The sequence below is a fragment of the Glycine soja genome, chromosome 16, assembly GCF_004193775.1.
Source record: "Glycine soja cultivar W05 chromosome 16, ASM419377v2, whole genome shotgun sequence".
Classification (NCBI taxonomy): domain Eukaryota; kingdom Viridiplantae; phylum Streptophyta; class Magnoliopsida; order Fabales; family Fabaceae; genus Glycine; species Glycine soja.
In genome coordinates this window covers 35475789-35495024 of record NC_041017.1, presented here as the reverse complement: position 1 = coordinate 35495024, position 19236 = coordinate 35475789, and the positions used below count along the sequence as shown (strand labels likewise).

Below are 19236 nucleotides of genomic sequence, written 5' to 3'. Positions count from 1 at the left end.
GAAAATAATATTCATGTTCGAATACAATTAGAAATAGATCACACAACAACCATTCCAATTAATGATGATTAAATCTAGTCTTTTTTCATATATAAAAAGAATATTATTTTGTGAATTAAAAAATTGATCAAAATTAAATAGCAAGATATGAACGAAATAATCTATTTTTATATAAATTTTTTTAACTGAAATAGTCTTTAAATTAGACCCTTTTCCTATAATTGATGTATTTATCATTAATATATTGTTTGTGGCCCAGGCTATGGTTCAAGTTGAAGCCAGAGATCATAACATGGCTGGATTTTGTGGAGTGTCCAAAGGTTCAAGATGAAAAAATAGAGGACCTTGACATGGACTTGATGGAATCGGCTATGGTTTAATTAACAAAATAATAGTTAAATTAACAAAAGTTGGACTTTTAATAAAAGACTTGAATTAAGTAATAGTTAAATTCAATACCAAATTTTGTAATAATTAACAAAAGTTGAATTAACAAAATTTTGTAAAAGACTTGAATTAACAAAAGTTGGACTTTTAATAAAAGACTTGATAGAGTCCATGAAATAGAAGACTTGAATTTTTTTAATAAAATGTTGGACTTTTATTGTTTAATTAACAAAAGTATAACGAAAGGATTGATTAAATAATAGTTAATTTCAATACAAAATTGTGTATATAGGAATTTTAAAAAGGGAGATAGATAAAGTAAATTCAAAATTATTTCCTATTCTAAGAATTAACTCCGGAGAATTGGATGATAAAGTCAATAATTAGAAAAAGGAAACATCATAAAAAAAAAGAAAAAAGAAAAGAAAGACACTTGCAGCAGTATAAATAATAGAAGTTTTATGATTTATATGCAGAAGCAAGAAGCACTTATACAATTAAGTTGTTTTCTATATATGCGTTGCAGAAGTTGAAGAAGGTAGAGACCTTAATATGGGTGGACTTTGTGGAGTGTCCTAAGGTTCAAAATGAAAAAATGGAGGACCTTCACATGGACTTGATGGAGTAGTCTATGGTTCAAGTTGGAAAAGTGGGGACCTTGATATGGATTTGGTGGAGTGGCCAGCGGTTTGTCTAGGAGACAATTTTGTTTTCATTTCTTTTATTTTGAATAATTAAAATTTGATAGTTTAAAATTAATTATGGGTTCAAACCGCACGCAATAGAATGTTTGAATTTTATAAGGCAAGACTTTTTGTTGTTTACTTAACACGTACAGGTTTAACAAAAGGATTGATTTGAATAATAGTTAAAATTTGAAGACTAATTAAGCCAAATTTAATTACCTTTGATGTAAATTACTTAAAGTTTTTTAAAAAAATCATTAATATTTTTTTAAAATAAAAATTTAATTGATTTAAGCAATTCTATACAGTAAACTAAAATAAAAAATGTTTCTTGTTTTAGTATTTGGCACAAGAAACATTTAAGTTGATAACTTGTAAAAAATATAAAATATGTTTCTCCTCTTATTTAAGTTGATAACTTGTAAATCATATAAAATATGATACTGATTTTTTTTTCGTATTCTAAGAATTAATTCGGGAGAATTGGATAATTAAATCGATAATTTAAAGAGGCCAGCGTAAAAAAAGAATGGAAGAATATTTTAGTATTTGGAATAATAATAAAAAAGGTAAAAAATAATGAAAGTGAAGAGAAAAACAGGCAGGGCAGCAGTATAAATAATAGAAGTTTGATGATTTATATGCAGAACCAACAACTACACTTGTTTTCTATATATTCTTGTGTGATCATGAATTCCTCCTCCATTTATATTCTTGTCTTTGTCCAGCTTTGGTTGTTGAGCTTACCATGCAGAGAGAGTGTGTGCATCCCAAGTGAGCGTGAGACACTTTTGAAGTTTAAGAATAATCTCAATGATCCTTCGAATAGGCTTTGGTCTTGGAATCATAATTATACCAACTGTTGCCACTGGTATGGAGTCCTCTGCCACAACGTCACTTCCCATCTTCTTCAGCTTCACCTCAACACTTCATCTTCTGCTTTCAATGATGGCTACTTTGATTGGGAAGCTTATAGGGGATTCCAGTTTGGTGGAGAGATAAGTCCTTGTTTGGCTGATTTAAAGCATTAGAAGGTATGTCAATTCCTTCTTTCCTTGGGACAATGACTTCCTTGACTCACCTCGACCTCTCGTATACTGGATTCCGTGGGAAGATTCCTCCTCAGATTGGGAATCTCTCAAATTTGGTGTATCTTGACATGAGATATGTTGCCAACGGAACAGTACCCTCTTTCCTTTCAATATCTTGACTTGAGCGGCAATTATTTACTTGGAAAAGGTATGGCAATTCCTTCTTTCCTTTGTGCAATGACCTCCTTGACTCACCTCGACCTCTCTCTTACTGGATTCATGGGGAAGATTCCATCTCAGATTGGGAATCTCTCCAATTTGCTCTATCTTGGCCTTGGAGGTTATTTTGCTGTCGAACCTCTGTTAGCTGAAAATGTAGAATGGGTATCAAGTATGTGGAAGCTTGAATATCTTCATTTGAGTTATGCAAACCTATCCAAAGCATTTCATTGGCTACACACTCTCCAATCTCTTCCTTCTTTGACCCACCTATCTTTGTCAGGATGCACACTCCCTCACTATAATGAACCATCCTTGCTCAACTTCTCATCTCTGCAAACTCTCCATCTTTCCCGTACTCGTTATTCCCCTGCCATTTCTTTTGTCCCCAATTGGATATTCAAATTGAAGAAACTAGTTTCTCTTCAATTACTGGATAATGAAATCCAAGGTCCCATTCCTGGTGGTATTCGAAACCTCACACTTCTTCAAAATCTTGACTTGTCTGGAAATTCATTCTCATCTTCTATACCTGATTGCTTATACGGTCTTCATCGTCTCAAGCTCCTCAACCTAGGGGACAACAACTTGCATGGGACTATTTCTGATGCCCTGGGAAATTTGACTTCTCTCGTTGAACTTGATTTGTCATATAATCAACTTGAAGGAACAATTCCGACTTTTTTGGGTAATCTCCGCAACTTAAGGGAGATAGATTTAACATATCTCGATCTCTCTATTAATAAATTCAGTGGAAATCTATTTGAAAGTCTTGGATCACTCTCTAAATTGTCATCGCTTTTTATTAATGACAATAATTTTCAAGGAGTTGTCAACGAAGATGATCTTGCAAATCTTACAAGTTTGAAGGCGTTTGATGCATCAGGGAACAATTTCACTTTAAAAGTAGGTCCTCATTGGATTCCTAATTTTCAACTTATCTATTTGGATGTGACATCATGGCAGATAGGTCCCAACTTTCCATCGTGGATTCAGTCACAAAACAAACTTCGATATGTTGGACTGTCTAACACGGGGATTTTAGATTCTATTCCCACTTGGTTCTGGGAAGCACATTCTCAGGTTTTGTATTTAAACCTCTCTCATAATCATATCCATGGTGAGCTTGTGACTACAATAAAAAATCCAAGATCTATCCAAACTGTTGATCTAAGCACAAATCACTTATGTGGTAAATTACCCTATCTTTCAAATGATGTGTATGACTTAGACCTTTCAACCAATTCATTCTCTGAATCCATGCAAGATTTTTTATGTAACAATCAGGACAAGCCAATGCAATTAGAATTTCTCAATCTTGCATCAAATAATCTGTCAGGAGAAATACCTGATTGTTGGATTAATTGGCCATTTCTAGTGGAAGTGAATTTACAAAGCAACCATTTTGTTGGGAACTTCCCCCCATCCATGGGTTCCTTGGCTGAGCTGAAGTCATTAGAAATTCGTAACAACTTGCTCTCGGGAATATTTCCTACCAGTTTGAAGAAGACTAGCCAATTGATATCCTTGGATCTTGGAGAAAATAATCTTTCAGGAAGTATTCCAACATGGGTTGGAGAAAAGCTCCCAAATATGAAAATCCTCCGCCTTCGATCAAACAGTTTTTCCGGTCACATTCCAAATGAAATATGTCAGATGAGTCTTCTTCAGGTTTTAGACCTTGCAAAAAATAGTTTGTCTGGCAATGTACCCAGCTGTTTCAGTAACTTGAATGCCATGACACTAGTGAACCGGAGTACATATCCCCGTATCTATTCTCATGCACCAAATAATACAGAATACTCTTCGGTATCAGGTATAGTTAGTGTGCTACTATGGCTAAAAGGAAGAGGAGATGAGTATGGAAACATTCTGGGTTTGGTAACAAGTATTGATCTGTCAAGTAACAAATTATTAGGAGAAATTCCTAGAGAAATCACAGATCTAAATGGATTGAACTTTTTGAACTTGTCCCACAACCAATTGATTGGTCCTATTCCAGAAGGTATTGGTAATATGGGATCGTTACAAACCATTGATTTTTCGAGGAATCAAATTTCTGGTGAAATCCCTCCAACCATTTCTAATTTGAGCTTTTTGAGCATGCTAGACGTGTCTTATAATCATTTGAAGGGAAAAATTCCAACAGGAACACAATTGCAAACCTTTGATGCCTCCAGCTTTATTGGCAACAATCTATGTGGTCCACCACTGCCCATAAACTGCAGCTCCAATGGGAAAACTCATAGTTATGAAGGAAGTCATGGGCATGGAGTGAATTGGTTTTTTGTTAGTGCGACAATTGGATTTGTTGTGGGACTTTGGATAGTGATTGCTCCTTTGCTGATTTGTAGATCATGGCGGCATGCCTATTTTCATTTCCTTGATCATGTGTGGTTCAAACTTCAATCTTTTTCCTCGTATAGTATCACTGTTTAGTGTTGCTTACAACCGATGTTGTATCATTGTATTGCCAGGTTGTTCAATTTGCATTGTAGTCATTGCTATCTTCTTTCTTTCTTTCTTTCTTTTTTTTTTTTCAAATTTGAGAGTCTTATTTAAATTCTGTTTTGGGATGTACATATTTGCATATTGAGCATATTTGTAGTTAAGATCAACTAGTTGTTCAATTCTGTGTATCACATTCTTGTTTCCAAAAATGGGGGACTAGTGGTTCAAGAAAACGTGGTTTAATAGGAAAAAAACTTATATTTAATTTTAGTCACTAACCATTGAAGTGAATAATTAGTTCTTTCGTGTTAATTAAAGTCGTGACTCGTGGCTGCATACAAGACTTGACTCTCCAAGCCGGCCAGGCCAAGAACTTTGATGAGATATCCATAGATAACCAATGATGCTTGAGAACCAACAAAATTGTTGGAGTAATATTCTAAATTACCCTAACTATAAAAAGGGCAAATAATAGGTGTAATTTTATTGTTCACTATATTTTTCATTTGAATTTCTTAATTAATGCTATAAGAGTAGTTGTTAGTAAGATTCTTATTCTTATACGAAAAATAATGTTGTGTTATGATATAAAAACATCATACGTAATTTTCAGCATGAGATAGTGATAGGATATCAGAAGCAGATAACAGGGATAAGGAACCAGAAGCAAGCATCAGAAAGACAGAAACATTGAAGGGAGTAGCAGTAATTAACAAACCAGAGGTGCAAAAAGAAGAAAAGACTAAGAGAAAGGTCACAAAGCCATCTTACCTTCGTGATTACGTATGAAGCAAAAAGGGGCAAATTGGACAATATAGCAGCAGTGGGCAATTTAGCAGTAGAGGTCTAGCTTGGGTCATGTTTGTCTTATCCTCTCCGACAAGCATAACAAACTTTGATACGTGTAATATTCCTTGAGCAAATTGATACAATTCTGTTAGGAAGATTGTTATATATATCTATGTAAATAACAAGCTATGACATGAATAAAAATTGCCCTTTTCTTACCTTGTTCTTCCTTTATTCTCCCTAATTCTCTGGAGATAGTTTCTGTATGAGGACCCAGTATAGTAGCAATCTTTTTGTTTTCTTTCAAACATAAAGTATCGCAGGTAGTTTGGAGCAACAGGTTCTCCATTGACTAGTAGTAGTAGCTAGTGACCAAACTTAATTCCTCATTATCATAGCCATCATACAAACCTAGCTCACACTGTCAAATAATTAAAATTTTGAAAGAAAAAAAAAAGAAAAAGGATATATAATAAACAAAATCAATAATTCACAATACACAAATTAACCTTTTAGCATGTGATTATTATATCAAAACCTTTTTTTTTGGGTACCTTTCAATTTGTCATTCAAGTCTAGAAGGACCTATGTGTGGACATCTAAAGGAGTCCATTTATGAGTGAAAATTTTCAAAATTTGTTTATCGTATCGCAGCAGGCTAAGTAGGATTTTATATTGCTATTCACATTACCCATGTGGGTAGAAAATTAGAAAATTCTAGAAGTATTCTTTTTACATAAATATGATTTTGTTATACAAATATACAATAGAATTATATTTTTATTACATTGTTTGGGACACAATTCTAGAAGTAGTTTTTATTGTTCAGTTTCAAAATCATTAAAAATTAAACTCAGTTTATGTTTTGAGTTTTTAGTTTCAGTTTATTTTAATTTTTAGATTTTAAAAAATTAATTAATAGATAAAATAATTTAAATATTTAATCTTATCACACTCCATTATAAAATCATGTAATATTAAAAAAATGTTGACAAAAAAATAAATAAAAAATAATTAAACATAATAAAAATAATTAAAAAATAAACATTAAAGGTTAAAACATAAACAATAATCAGTAAATTGTTTGTTAAATGTGATAAAAAAAAATTCAGAAAGATGCAAAAAATCAACTTAGTGCAATTTTTGTTGAACATGTTTGTATTTCGAAATTATATTTTAAAACGGAAAATTGAAAATTGACAATCACCCACCTTAATTTTTAAATAAGTAAAAAGTATTGTATGTGTGGTGCACAGGGCAGAGATTAATATAAAGCCATGGCATATTTTGTTGGGAGGGTTGAAAGAAGGCACTACGAGGATACCATGGCTGAACAGAGAGCCTTATGCTTACTGGAAAGGTAATCCAGCTGTTGCTCAAACCAGACAAGACCTCATTAAATGCAATGTTTCTGAAAATCAAGATTGGAATGCTCGTTTATTTGCCCAGGTATCACACTTGTTATTAGCTTTGTTTGATTACACTTATTGAAAGTAGTTTTATTATTTGGATATGAAAAAATTAATTTTGTATGTAATATTTCTCATAAGCAAAAGTTTCATTATATAAAATTGGCTTAAGCACTTGGTGTGCAGAAACTAGAAATAACAGGCAAATTCAAGCAACACAATGGCCAGTATCAATATTGTATATAACATTATACACTTTTTTAACTTTTAATCTTTTATTAATACACAACTTAAAAGTACATTCAAAATCAAAGGAAATAACCTGTTATTGAACATTACTGATTTTTTACTTCTGGACAATATATTTTGTCTGTTAAATGACTCACAATAAAGCCACATATATAGCTTCCTTCTTGACAAATGGAAATTTTTTTCCAGGATTGGTTCCGAGAATCACAAGAGGGGTTCAACAAATCAGACTTGCCTAGTCAATGCACTTATAGGTATAACATTCAAACTGTCCATTCATGCTTCAGTTATAATTATATAATATATTTTTGTTATTGGATATATATGTTCAGTTTATCAATAAATAAATGTTCCTATTCAATCATGATCGTGCAGATATAAGGTGTACATAGAAGGTTCTGCTTGGTCAGTCAGTCAAAAATACATTCTGTCATATGACTCTACCACTCTACTTTTAAAACCTAAATACTATGATTTTTTCACAAGAGGACTGATTCCAGTGCACCACTATTGGCCCATAAAGGACGATGACAAGTGCAGATCCATTAAGTTTGCTGTGGATTGGGGAAATAATCACAAGCAAAGGGTAATCTTGAAGTTTTGCTTCTTCACTAAGGCTAGAATATAATTCTTACCAAGTTAATTAATCCTAAAAGAATTCACCTCGGAATATTTGATTTAATGGTGAATCACTTAATATTAATCAGGGTCAATAGTTATATGCAAATCAATGATTCATCCTTTACATCATTGCACAATCCATATGCAGATATACTATATACTAAAATGTGAGCTTATACAAATAATAAACAAGAATTACCTCCTGATGCAAATTTTTTTGGAGGAAATAAATAAATTAAACAACACTTTCTCAATGTTTAACTAGTTTCATTTCATTTCTATTTGTGAAATTTATCAGACACAACAAATTGGCAAGGTGGCGAGTGATTTCAATTCATTCAAGAAGAGGTAAAGATGGACTACGTGTACGACTACATGTTTCATCTCCTTAATTCATATGCTAAACTCTTCTGATACAAACCCTCCATAAGTGCTAATGCTACGGAACTATGTGTGCAGTCAATGGTTTGTGGAGCAGAAGGATCAGTAAAGAAATTTATGATGGAATCATTGGTCAAGGTTCCTGCAAATACCGACCTTTGCACCATGCCTGTCCCTTTTGATCCTCCAACTTTGTATGCAACATTACAGAGAAAGGAAAGCTCAATTCAACAAGTTGAATCATGGGAGAAAAGTTACTGGGATAATCAAACCATAACATCTTAATACTTTTTTTTTTTCCATATTCAACTTAATTCATTCATTCTTAGAATATCTTGGGAGGATAGAAGTAGAATCTAGATTATCTTGTACTTGGCTAAAGAAACCATATCATGCTTGACGGATTATGAGTTGTAGGCTTTACGAGAAAAAAAAAAATTAGTTTGTTAATTTTGTAATGTTAGAAACTTATTATTTTTCAAAATGGAAATGCTACAAGGTAAATGTTCCACATTATCTCAATTATTCTCTTCTGAAATGCATTTCGCCTTCTTCAAAATTACCTGTATTTTTCTGCTACAACTTTAAGCAGACAACATAATTCATAGTAGTATACATGTAAGAAGATTCCCATGCATAATCCCTGAGTAGTATTGGTATATTTGAAAAACAACACTCCTGCTCCAAAATCGCATAATTTTAAAAATATGGCAAACAAAATTGAGGAATTAAAAGTTGAGATCCATGCCAACACTCTATTTTCACATATAGCCTCATAAACATCTCCATCAAAGATTGGATATCAAGTTAACTAATGAATCAAATTTGTAAAATTTGAAAATATGGGAACGAACCGAGCAATTGAAAAGTGGGATACCAAAATCTTCCTCAAGTGTACTTAAAAAAAATAATAAGATTTTAATTTCTATTACAACAAGTCGTTATTACTTATTAGAGATAAAAGACTTTTAGGACTGAACAATAAGATTTGTGTAACAAGCATTTAGTTGTATGAGATTAAAGGCAAAATGCTCACAAAAATAAATCTCCAATAAGGTTTTGCAATAATATCTATTGTGAGTCTGTCAGAGATTTAATACACTCGAGTGTAAATATTTTTACACTATCAACTAATCAATGGTTTACGTTTCGACGTGATATGAGAATGGTAATATATAGGTAGTATTTGAGTTAAGCTCATGAAAGCCAAATTAGAAGCCCTGCAACTGCAACCAAACTTTCTAACAATCTCTTCCCGATATAAGACGCACTATTCTTAGCTGTGGCCGTTTCATCTGTCCCCTGGTTTCTACCATTCTGGGAACTTCCTTCAGCTGAATGCACAAAAGAACACATTAAAAGTAAATGCAAAATTTAGTACTACACCATTGAAACTCATATGTCAATGTCAAAAATAAATTCTAAAAATGAAATATTTTGTTGAAAGGATCACTACCAGAAGTAGTGGGCGAAGGACTGCTAGAACCACCATTGGATTTCTGACCAATTTGATTAAAAGCTTGAGCTTCAGGTGATTTAGGATCCAAGTGCAGAAGTGCTGTTCAAATCGTTTCAAACAAGAATTTCTTGAGAAAAAATCAAACCTCAAATATTTTTAACTTTCGCAGTTGAAAACTCAGAGATAACAGATACACAAACAAAGTAAAATTGGCAGATTTAGATGCCCTTTTTTTCCCCTTTAAAATGTGTTATTGTCTAGTTATGAATGAGAAAAGTAGAAAAGTTTGAAGTACATGACTTGTTGACCATTCATTACATAGTAAATGGAATGTAACACTCTTTTGTTCTTTATGGAAAATGAAAGGCTTGATAATGATAAAACTTAGACCACAAATATTCTGATTTTTTTAGAAATATGCTAAAATTGGAAGATTTAGGGCCTGAGTATTCTCAGTTAAGAAACTGTTTTATAAAATAATTTTAGACTACTTAGTAATCAATTTCTTATCCAAAATATATAAGTTTGGAGAATCCTATCCAAAATAAGTGTTCTAAAATCCAAAAAAACAAAAACAACGGGAAAATGTTTTCTCAGCTTCTTCTGTTTTAATCTTATTCAAGTTCCCTCTCAATTTCACATTCTGTGTCTCACATCATTCTCCGCCAAACAGTCTGAAGAACTGATAGCAGAGGCTATCTGCTAAGAGCAAAACGAAGGAAATAAAGAGAAGATAAGCAAATTCAAATTCTGTTCGGTGCTTTTTCATTCCTTTTCTCTTGACATTTATAGGCTTACACTGCTTATTGTTTTCTAGCAGATAATAACAAACTCTGTTATAACAGAATTTGGGAAAAGCACTATCTCTATCCATTAAGAGTAGTCCAATTTCACATTGAATGCGAAATGCATGTTGGATGATGAGCTATTGCAATCTTCCAATGGAACCCACCAAAGATAGGTGGCATTAGCACAAAACATCTCAGCAATATAGCCCCCTTATGGTATTTTGTAACAGACAATCAACTTTGAAGAAGCGTGTACGATGGCATGTTGATGGAAGACGACCACACAACATAAAATGCTACAAAATAAAATAAAATATTTTTAAACTATGACATACTTTCTGCTATCTGCTAAGAGCAAAACGAAGGAAATAAAGAGAAGATAGGCAAATTCAAATTCTGTTCTGTGCTTTTTCATTCCTTTTCTCTTGATATTTATAGGCTTACACTGCTTATTGTTTTCTAGCAGATAATAATAAACTCTGTTATAACAGAATTTGAGGATAACAGAATTTGGGAAAAGCACTATCTCTGTCCCCTAACTAACTGCAGTGCACTAATGCTGTCGCGGCTAAACGTAATCCCTGAGGTGAGTGGGTCTGTTATGGTTCCTTGCTGGTCTGCTATTAGCTGCTACCTCTGGTTCTTCCGTAATGTTGTTGTTGCTATCAAGAACCTTGTTTAGTTGTATCTTGAAAACTAAAAATAGTTTTTGAAAATAGAAATAAAGACTCTTTTTTTTTTCCTATTAAAAACATGTTATCATCAGACAATGAAAGATAAAAACATTAGTTGTTATATGGCCACTAACAAGACTCATTGCATAGGAAATGGAAACATAACACTGTAGTGTAGTGTTCTTCAAGAAAAAAGGAAGACTTAATTTGAAATTGAACATACCAGAGCACTGTGAGAGATTATCAGGAGTTTTGCAAAGAGAAGGGAGACCAACAGCAATTGTCATGTTAATCTTCAAGCCAAGGTCAGGATCATCCCTGTCTTTGAGAATAAGGCAGACACACTTCTTGTTGGTCTTCATGGCTTGTGTGAGACCACTGCAACAATCTACCGAATATTTAACCGATACATTATTATTTAACTAATGATAGAGATTTAAAGCAAAAGATTTCAAATATTAGAGATTTTCGTTGAAGAAAAAAATTGTCAAAAGATCAAATAAAAAGTCCAATATAAATCATGGATTAAAAACATAATTTTATTTTCTTAAAAAAAAGTACATTTTCCTATTCCAAAAGTGTTAAATTCTCTCGTGTTATTATACCCCTAGTAGTTATTTGTTTCTGACCGAGTCTCTTTAGTGTCCAATTTGCTGGTGTGAAGGGTAGAAAGACCCAATGACAATGTTGTCATCAAATTTGAAAACAAATAACTATAAAAAATATAAAAAAAAAACATAACACTAATACACCAAAACACTTTCAAACACAAAATGAAATTAAATATGTTTTTATCCTTAATAAATAGTTAATTTTTGTTTTTGTTTTTTAATAAATTTTTATTTTATATTGAATTTCTTATAAATTAATATTTTTATTTTTAATCTTTGATTTTTTATTTTAGTCTATGATAAATTAAAAAAAATTGTTTACTTTCTAGTAAATTTTATTTTAATATGTAATAATAATAAATGAAAAATATTTATAATGAAGCAAAAAAAATAATTTATTAGGGACTAAAAATAAGTGTTTAATATAAAAAATAAAATTATCATTTTATTAAAAATTTATCATAAATTAAAAATTTATTAAAAATATATATATATAATCAGATATTTATTAAAAATAAAAAATATATTTAAGCCCCTTAAATAATTAAGCAGTACATGTGTGGGATAGTAGACTTCCTTCTTGTGAACAGGACCTGATCCTGAGTGTATTTTTCATATTTGTCCAAGCAAAAAAACCAAATAAAGTGAAACAATGTTTGACTTCCTATCTTCAAAGTTAAAAGTTAAGTCTCTGGAGAAGATGGCTTCGATAAAGACACAATAAAACTGCTTCTGGAGAAGAGGGAATTTCAAGACATTTGTTCTTCCCTAAAAGCAACTTAACTCTAATGAAAATGTTAACACTGAACAAGAGGCTATAGTCGAAAACCAACTAACATTCCAAAATTCCTCACTAACCATCCCTATTATATTTGACAACCACACCCGTGATGAAAATTATAGTGCGGTCTCATTCCACTGTCTCAATAAATAAAAAATATACAAAAAATCACAATAAGGATATGTTAATTAAGAATTTGATTTAAATACACTTAGAATTGCAATTAACTATATATATTCTCCTATAACTTTTTTTAGTAATTGTTTTACAAATCATTAGGTGATATCTAATTAATTAACAATTTAAATTTTTACACTGTCTATCTAAATTAAACTCATGTATTAACATCATCAAAGTTATTTTCGTTTTAGTTTTGATAGTTTTTTTTCTAATTAAGTACTACTAGTAGTTGCCATTCTCATTATTTTATTATACGTACATTCTAATTAACTTGAGATACCATTAAGATAAAAGTGGTGTGAAAAAAAGAGCATCAAAGTAGGCGTACGTATGGCGTCAAGAGTTTCATCACTTGTTCTGTGAGGGAAACAAAAAACATTATAAGTTCAAAATTCAAAGCAAAAGAATTCCTTTTATAAAACACATCATTTGTTTCTCAATTCTCCTAAGAAAAAAACCACTTGCACTAATGGGTTGGTACAAGGGTCCTTGTGGCAGCCATCATGCACAACAATGCAAATTCCCTGACTTGGTAATAAAGGCTAGGAAGGAATTCGTAATAACCACTGAATCAAAGTCTTCGGTAACATTTGGAAATATGTGAGTGAGATTTTCAAAACACCAAACAGTTATAGTATCAAATGTTGTATCTTCAAATTTGGTTTTTTTCCGTTAGGCCTAGATTTCTTCTTGGTATCAGAATGTATCCTAGATCCATTCAAAAGAATTACGCATCATGCCGAAAGAGTGCTAGACGTGAGGGGTGAATTAAAAAAAATAAAAATCCAAGTCCCATATTGATTAGAGATAGTCTCAAGATAGAATTTATAAGGTGAGGGCAACCCTCACCTGAGCTAGCTTTTAGAGTTGAGTTAGGCTCAGATTTTTTCTCTTTCTACCCAAATAGAGTTGTAAAAACGGAAGATTGAGAGCTTAATTAGATAGAATTCAAAGTTGCAAATTCCAAACCTGTTTTTACAAAAAAAAAAAAAAGGTTTAATTATCCTTTTGACCCTTAAAGTTACGACAATATTTCTTTTTAGTTCTTATAGTTTAAATCATTCTATTTTAGTCCGGTTGAATTATTTTTTTTACTCTTTGATTCTCACCATCAAGTTTCGACTAAAGTCATATGTTGAAACTAATGTTATGGAGAGGGCAAAGACACTCTCCTATGCACACACGAGACATGGCTGATTATCTTTTCTCTCAACAACAAACCGGCACCTGCAACATCATCCCAACCATGAAGGCACAAACTACCACACCTCTGTTACTCATGGAACCAGAAACTCACAATCACACACTTTATCTGCAGCAATCAAAACCATCATCCCATTGGAACGATCAACTTAGTTCAATGCTGTGATACCACTCCAACTTGATGAGACACAGTAAAGAAGGAGATTGCATCATGGCAATTGGCAAATGCTAAGCTTTCAGAGGTCGGTGGCAGACTCAAGAATAATGGAATGTGTAGTGGCTTTGTCTCATACCTCCATTACACTTCAGTTGTACCTGAGCTTGCTTCCCTATTTTTATTAATTTTCTTCATGTTTATGTGTGAGTTGAATCTTCCCCGCGAGGACAAAAAGGTAAAAAAAATATAAATATAGGAACCAAAATGAATATCTTAAATTATAGGGACTAAAAAAAATTATCACAACTATAAGGACTAAAAGAGTAATTAAATCAAAATAAAATAAACTAGTGCAAAATAATGGTGGTGTGGTTAGACACTTTTAATCCTAAATGTCTCGTTGTTGACATATATACTTCTACATATGTGTGCATTTTGCAACCACCACCATTAGTGGAGTAAAATTTTAAATGCTAACCCTTCTACGGTATATATCCTACATAGGCATTGTTAGTAGTAAATAGCAACCGTGAACCAGAAAATTGTGGATTCAACCTTTTTCGTCTTCCTTCTTCTTCATGGCAGTGCTATTTGCAACTCATGTTCTTCTCTTGATATTGTCCACTGCAACAACTCTCCACTTCAGTGCAAGCAAGGCAGCAAGGCTCAATATGACTTGCAGTGAGATGGAAAGGAATGCACTCCTCAGCTTCAAGCATGGACTAGCAGACCCTTCAAACAGGCTTTCATCATGTCGGATTGCTGTACATGGCCAGGGGTTCACTGCAACAACACTGGTCAAGTCATGGAAATCAATCTTGACACACCTGTGGGCTCTCCCTATTGGGAGTTGAGTGGAGAGATTAGTCCTTCTTTGCTTGGACTAAAATATTTGAATCATTTGGACTTGAGTTCAAATTATTTTGTTCTTACTCCAACACCAAGCTTCCTAGGCTCATTGGAGAGTCTAAGATACTTGGACCTTAGCTTAAGTGGGTTCATGGGATTAATCCCTCATCAACTAGGAAACCTCTCAAACCTAGCACCTTAATCTTGGATACAATTATGCTCTTCAGATAGATAACCTTAATTGGATATCAAGGCTATCTTCCTTGGAGTACCTTGATTTGAGTGGTTCAGACCTTCATAAACAAGGTAACTGGCTTCAAGTACTGAGTGCACTTCCATCTCTTTCAGAACTACACTTGGAGAGCTGCCAAATTGATAACTTAGGACCACCAAAAGGAAAAACCAACTTCACACATCTCCAAGTCCTTGATCTTTCAAATAACAATCTCAATCAGCAAATCCCTTCATGGCTATTTAATCTCAGCAAAACTCTTGTCCAACTTGATTTACACAGTAACCTTTTACAGGGTGAAATTCCACAAATAATATCAAGCCTACAGAACATAAAAAACCTAGACCTGCAGAACAATCAACTCAGTGGGCCACTTCCAGATTCATTAGGCCAGCTAAAGCATCTTGAAGTTCTAGATCTCAGTAATAATACCTTTACTTGTCCAATTCCCTCACCATTTGCAAACTTGTCATCCTTGAGAACTTTAAACCTTGCTCACAACCGACTGAATGGAACCATTCCTAAGAGTTTTGAGTTCCTCAAAAACCTGCAGGTATTAAATCTTGGAGCTAATTCTTTGACTGGTGATGTGCCTGTAACTCTTGGAACTCTCTCAAATTTAGTGACGTTAGACCTTTCATCTAATTTGTTAGAAGGATCTATAATAGAGTCAAATTTTGTAAAACTTTTTACATTAAAGGAACTACGTTTGTCTTGGACAAACTTGTTCCTCAGTGTAAACTCTGGATGGGCTCCTCCTTTTCAGCTTGAATATGTTTTACTGAGCTCCTTTGGAATAGGTCCTAAGTTTCCAGAATGGCTAAAAAGGCAAAGTTCTGTGAAGGTTTTGACAATGTCTAAGGCAGGTATTGCAGACTTGGTTCCAAGTTGGTTTTGGAATTGGACTTTGCAAATTGAATTCCTGGATCTGTCAAACAATCTGTTAAGTGGAGACCTATCTAACATCTTTCTAAATTCCAGCGTCATAAATTTGAGTTCTAATTTGTTCAAGGGTAGATTGCCAAGTGTGTCTGCAAATGTTGAAGTGCTGAATGTTGCCAATAACTCAATTTCCGGAACAATTTCTCCCTTTTTATGTGGAAAGCCAAATGCTACTAATAAGTTAAGTGTGCTTGATTTTTCAAATAATGTCTTGTCTGATGATCTTGGTCACTGTTGGGTGCATTGGCAAGCTTTGGTGCATGTGAACTTGGGCAGTAACAATTTGTCTGGTGAAATTCCAAACTCCATGGGGTATCTGTCTCAACTTGAGTCTTTGCTGTTAGACGACAACCGCTTCTCAGGATATATTCCTTCAACACTGCAAAATTGCTCTACAATGAAATTCATAGACATGGGAAATAACCAACTTTCTGACACAATACCAGATTGGATGTGGGAAATGCAATATGATAGAAATGTGATTAGTGAAGTGGGGCCTAGGCCAAGGGTGTGGAGAGTTTATCCTAGGAAAAAGACAAAAGGAATGAATGATGATGACGTGGCTGTGAACGCATGAGAGTGACTATAGATAGCTATTGCTGGAAGGGAATAAGGAAGAGGGAATTCAGTTAGGACTTGGTGGGGTCACCTCTAGGTGATTTGGGAGCACTGCGTGCTTGGGAATTGGTTGTTACTACCAGTTTGTTATTCTTTCTTTCTTTCTGCTCTTATCTTCCTGCAATTGTGTATCTCACAGCAATACCATTGCAGTTTCATTACTTATATTACACTGTTATATCCATTTTATCACTATTTCTGTGCATTAAGACCCATCACAATATCTAATGGTTCTTCGTCTAAGATCCAACAATTTCAATGGCAGCATTACTCAAAATATGTGTCAACTTTCTTCCCTTATAGTGCTGGATCTTGGCAATAAAAGCCTGTCAGGATCCATTCCAAATTGTTTGGATGACATGAAAACAATGGCTGGTGAAGATGACTTCTTTGCAAACCCTTCAAGTTATTCATATGGCTCTGACTTCAGTTATAACCACTACAAGGAAACTCTTGCCTTAGTTCCCAAAAAAGATGAGTTAGAGTACAAAGACAATCTGATATTGGTGAGAATGATTGATCTTTCAAGTAATAAGCTGTCTGGAGCAATTCCATCTGAAATTTCCAAGCTATCTGCTTTGCGGTTTTTGAACTTGTCTAGAAATCATCTGTCTGGAGAGATACCAAATGACATGGGAAAAATGAAATTGTTAGAATCCCTTGATCTCTCACTAAACAACATTTCAGGTCAAATCCCTCAAAGCTTATCTGATTTGTCCTTCCTCAGTTTCCTGAATCTATCATACAACAACTTATCAGGCAGAATTCCCACGAGCACCCAACTTCAGAGCTTTGAAGAACTTAGCTACACTGGAAATCCTGAGCTTTGTGGTCCTCCTGTAACAAAAAATTGCACAAACAAGGAATGGTTGAGGGAGAGTGCTTCTGTTGGACACGGTGATGGTAATTTCTTTGGAACATCAGAGTTTTATATCGGTATGGGAGTTGGATTTGCAGCAGGATTTTGGGGTTTTTGCAGTGTTGTTTTCTTCAACAGAACTTGGAGGCGTGCTTATTTTCATTATCTTGACCACTTGAGAGATCTGATTTATGTGATGATAGTTTTGAAGGTAAGAAGGTTACTTGGGAAATTATGAGTTTACCTGTTAACTGTTAAGAAGTGAGACATTACAACGTGTTAGTCTAGCCATTAAAAATGTGAAAAGGTTTACCATACTATGTACCTGTTCATCTGTGGTGTTCTGTCTGTTTTGCTTTCATTGGTATTAAATGTTCTTAATGTTAAGAGAACTAGACGAGCTTGAGACTTGAGTATCAAATTCTGTTTTGTATTTATGACGCATTATTGTCTTCTACTATCTGTGCACTAACAATGATTAGCATTAAAATAACTGAAATGACACACTCGGTGATTGGATTTAAGAAGATTGTTTTACACAACATGTAACTAAGAATTTGCCTGAATGAATTTAATTAGTGTAGAAAGTTGGAGCTTGCATAGGATTCTCAGTTTCTAAGCTCTTCCACATCTTCCTTCTCTCGCTTTTCCTTACTCTGATACATTCCACATTCCCATTTCCTGAGTATTGATGCATTTATTCTATAATACTCATTAACAAGTTCATTTGACAAATCATGATTGATTAAATTTTAAAAATCATGAAATATTACTTTTTTATTCATAATAGTTCCTATCGTTTTATACAAGGGTCACTAGTTGTATTGAATTCCCTCATACAAAATAAAGTTTCAAGCTATCAGATATAGGGTTTCCATCACACCTGTATCACCAGTGTGTGTGTATTAGAGAGAGAGAGCTGGCATCTTTATTAAAGAAATAGGGAAATACCCAAAAAGATGGTTTTCCATCTGTTCATTTTCTTCCACTGGCCGATGTCTAGTTCTTCATCCACCCTATCTATTTTCACATCGGTTTCTCTCACTGTTTCAGTTCCGAGATCATAAATGTAGGGAAAAAAAATAGAAAAAAAGAATAGCATATACACTATATATGCATGTACAAAAAAAAAAAAATACAAAACACTTGTCAAGTCCTTTTGCTCCTCAGACAATGAAGACAGATTTAGAATGCTCTCATAATTTATATTTAGTTCAATTTCACTTTTGATCTCCATGCATTACGTAAATCAGGTATTATAATTTTGTAAGTTTAATTTGGTCCCTTAGATGTGGCTTATTCACTTCTGCTTCCTTATAACTGCAATATTCTAAGGGATCAAAAGTTTAGTTCAGTATGTGTTAGGCAACATGGTAGTTGTCATATTATCTACCTTTCATCTAGTGTCATGCCAGTAAATATCTGTTAAATATTCAAAGAAAGATGGATGGAGGGATTGAAATTGCAATGCCTAGTGGATCCAATCCAATTCTCCGAACTTACAATAGACCAAAATCGCACAATTACTGTACCTGAAGAATAAAGAATGCAATTAAACTTTTATATTTTTTATCTTTAATTTTAATTTCATAAAAAAAATCTTTTCAAACTCAAATTCAGTCAATTATAATAGAACCATACAATAGTTTTTTTTCCAGGG

At 33.3% G+C, this 19236-nt stretch overlaps 3 pseudogenes; all 3 read left to right on the top strand.

The window, feature by feature from the left end:
- Window positions 1-1708: 1708 nt before the first annotated feature.
- LOC114389553 lies at window positions 1709-4962 on the top strand (annotated as a pseudogene).
- Window positions 4963-6679: 1717 nt separating this feature from the next.
- LOC114390019 lies at window positions 6680-8627 on the top strand (annotated as a pseudogene).
- Window positions 8628-14554: 5927 nt separating this feature from the next.
- On the top strand, window positions 14555-18045 carry LOC114389552 (annotated as a pseudogene).
- Window positions 18046-19236: the final 1191 nt, after the last annotated feature.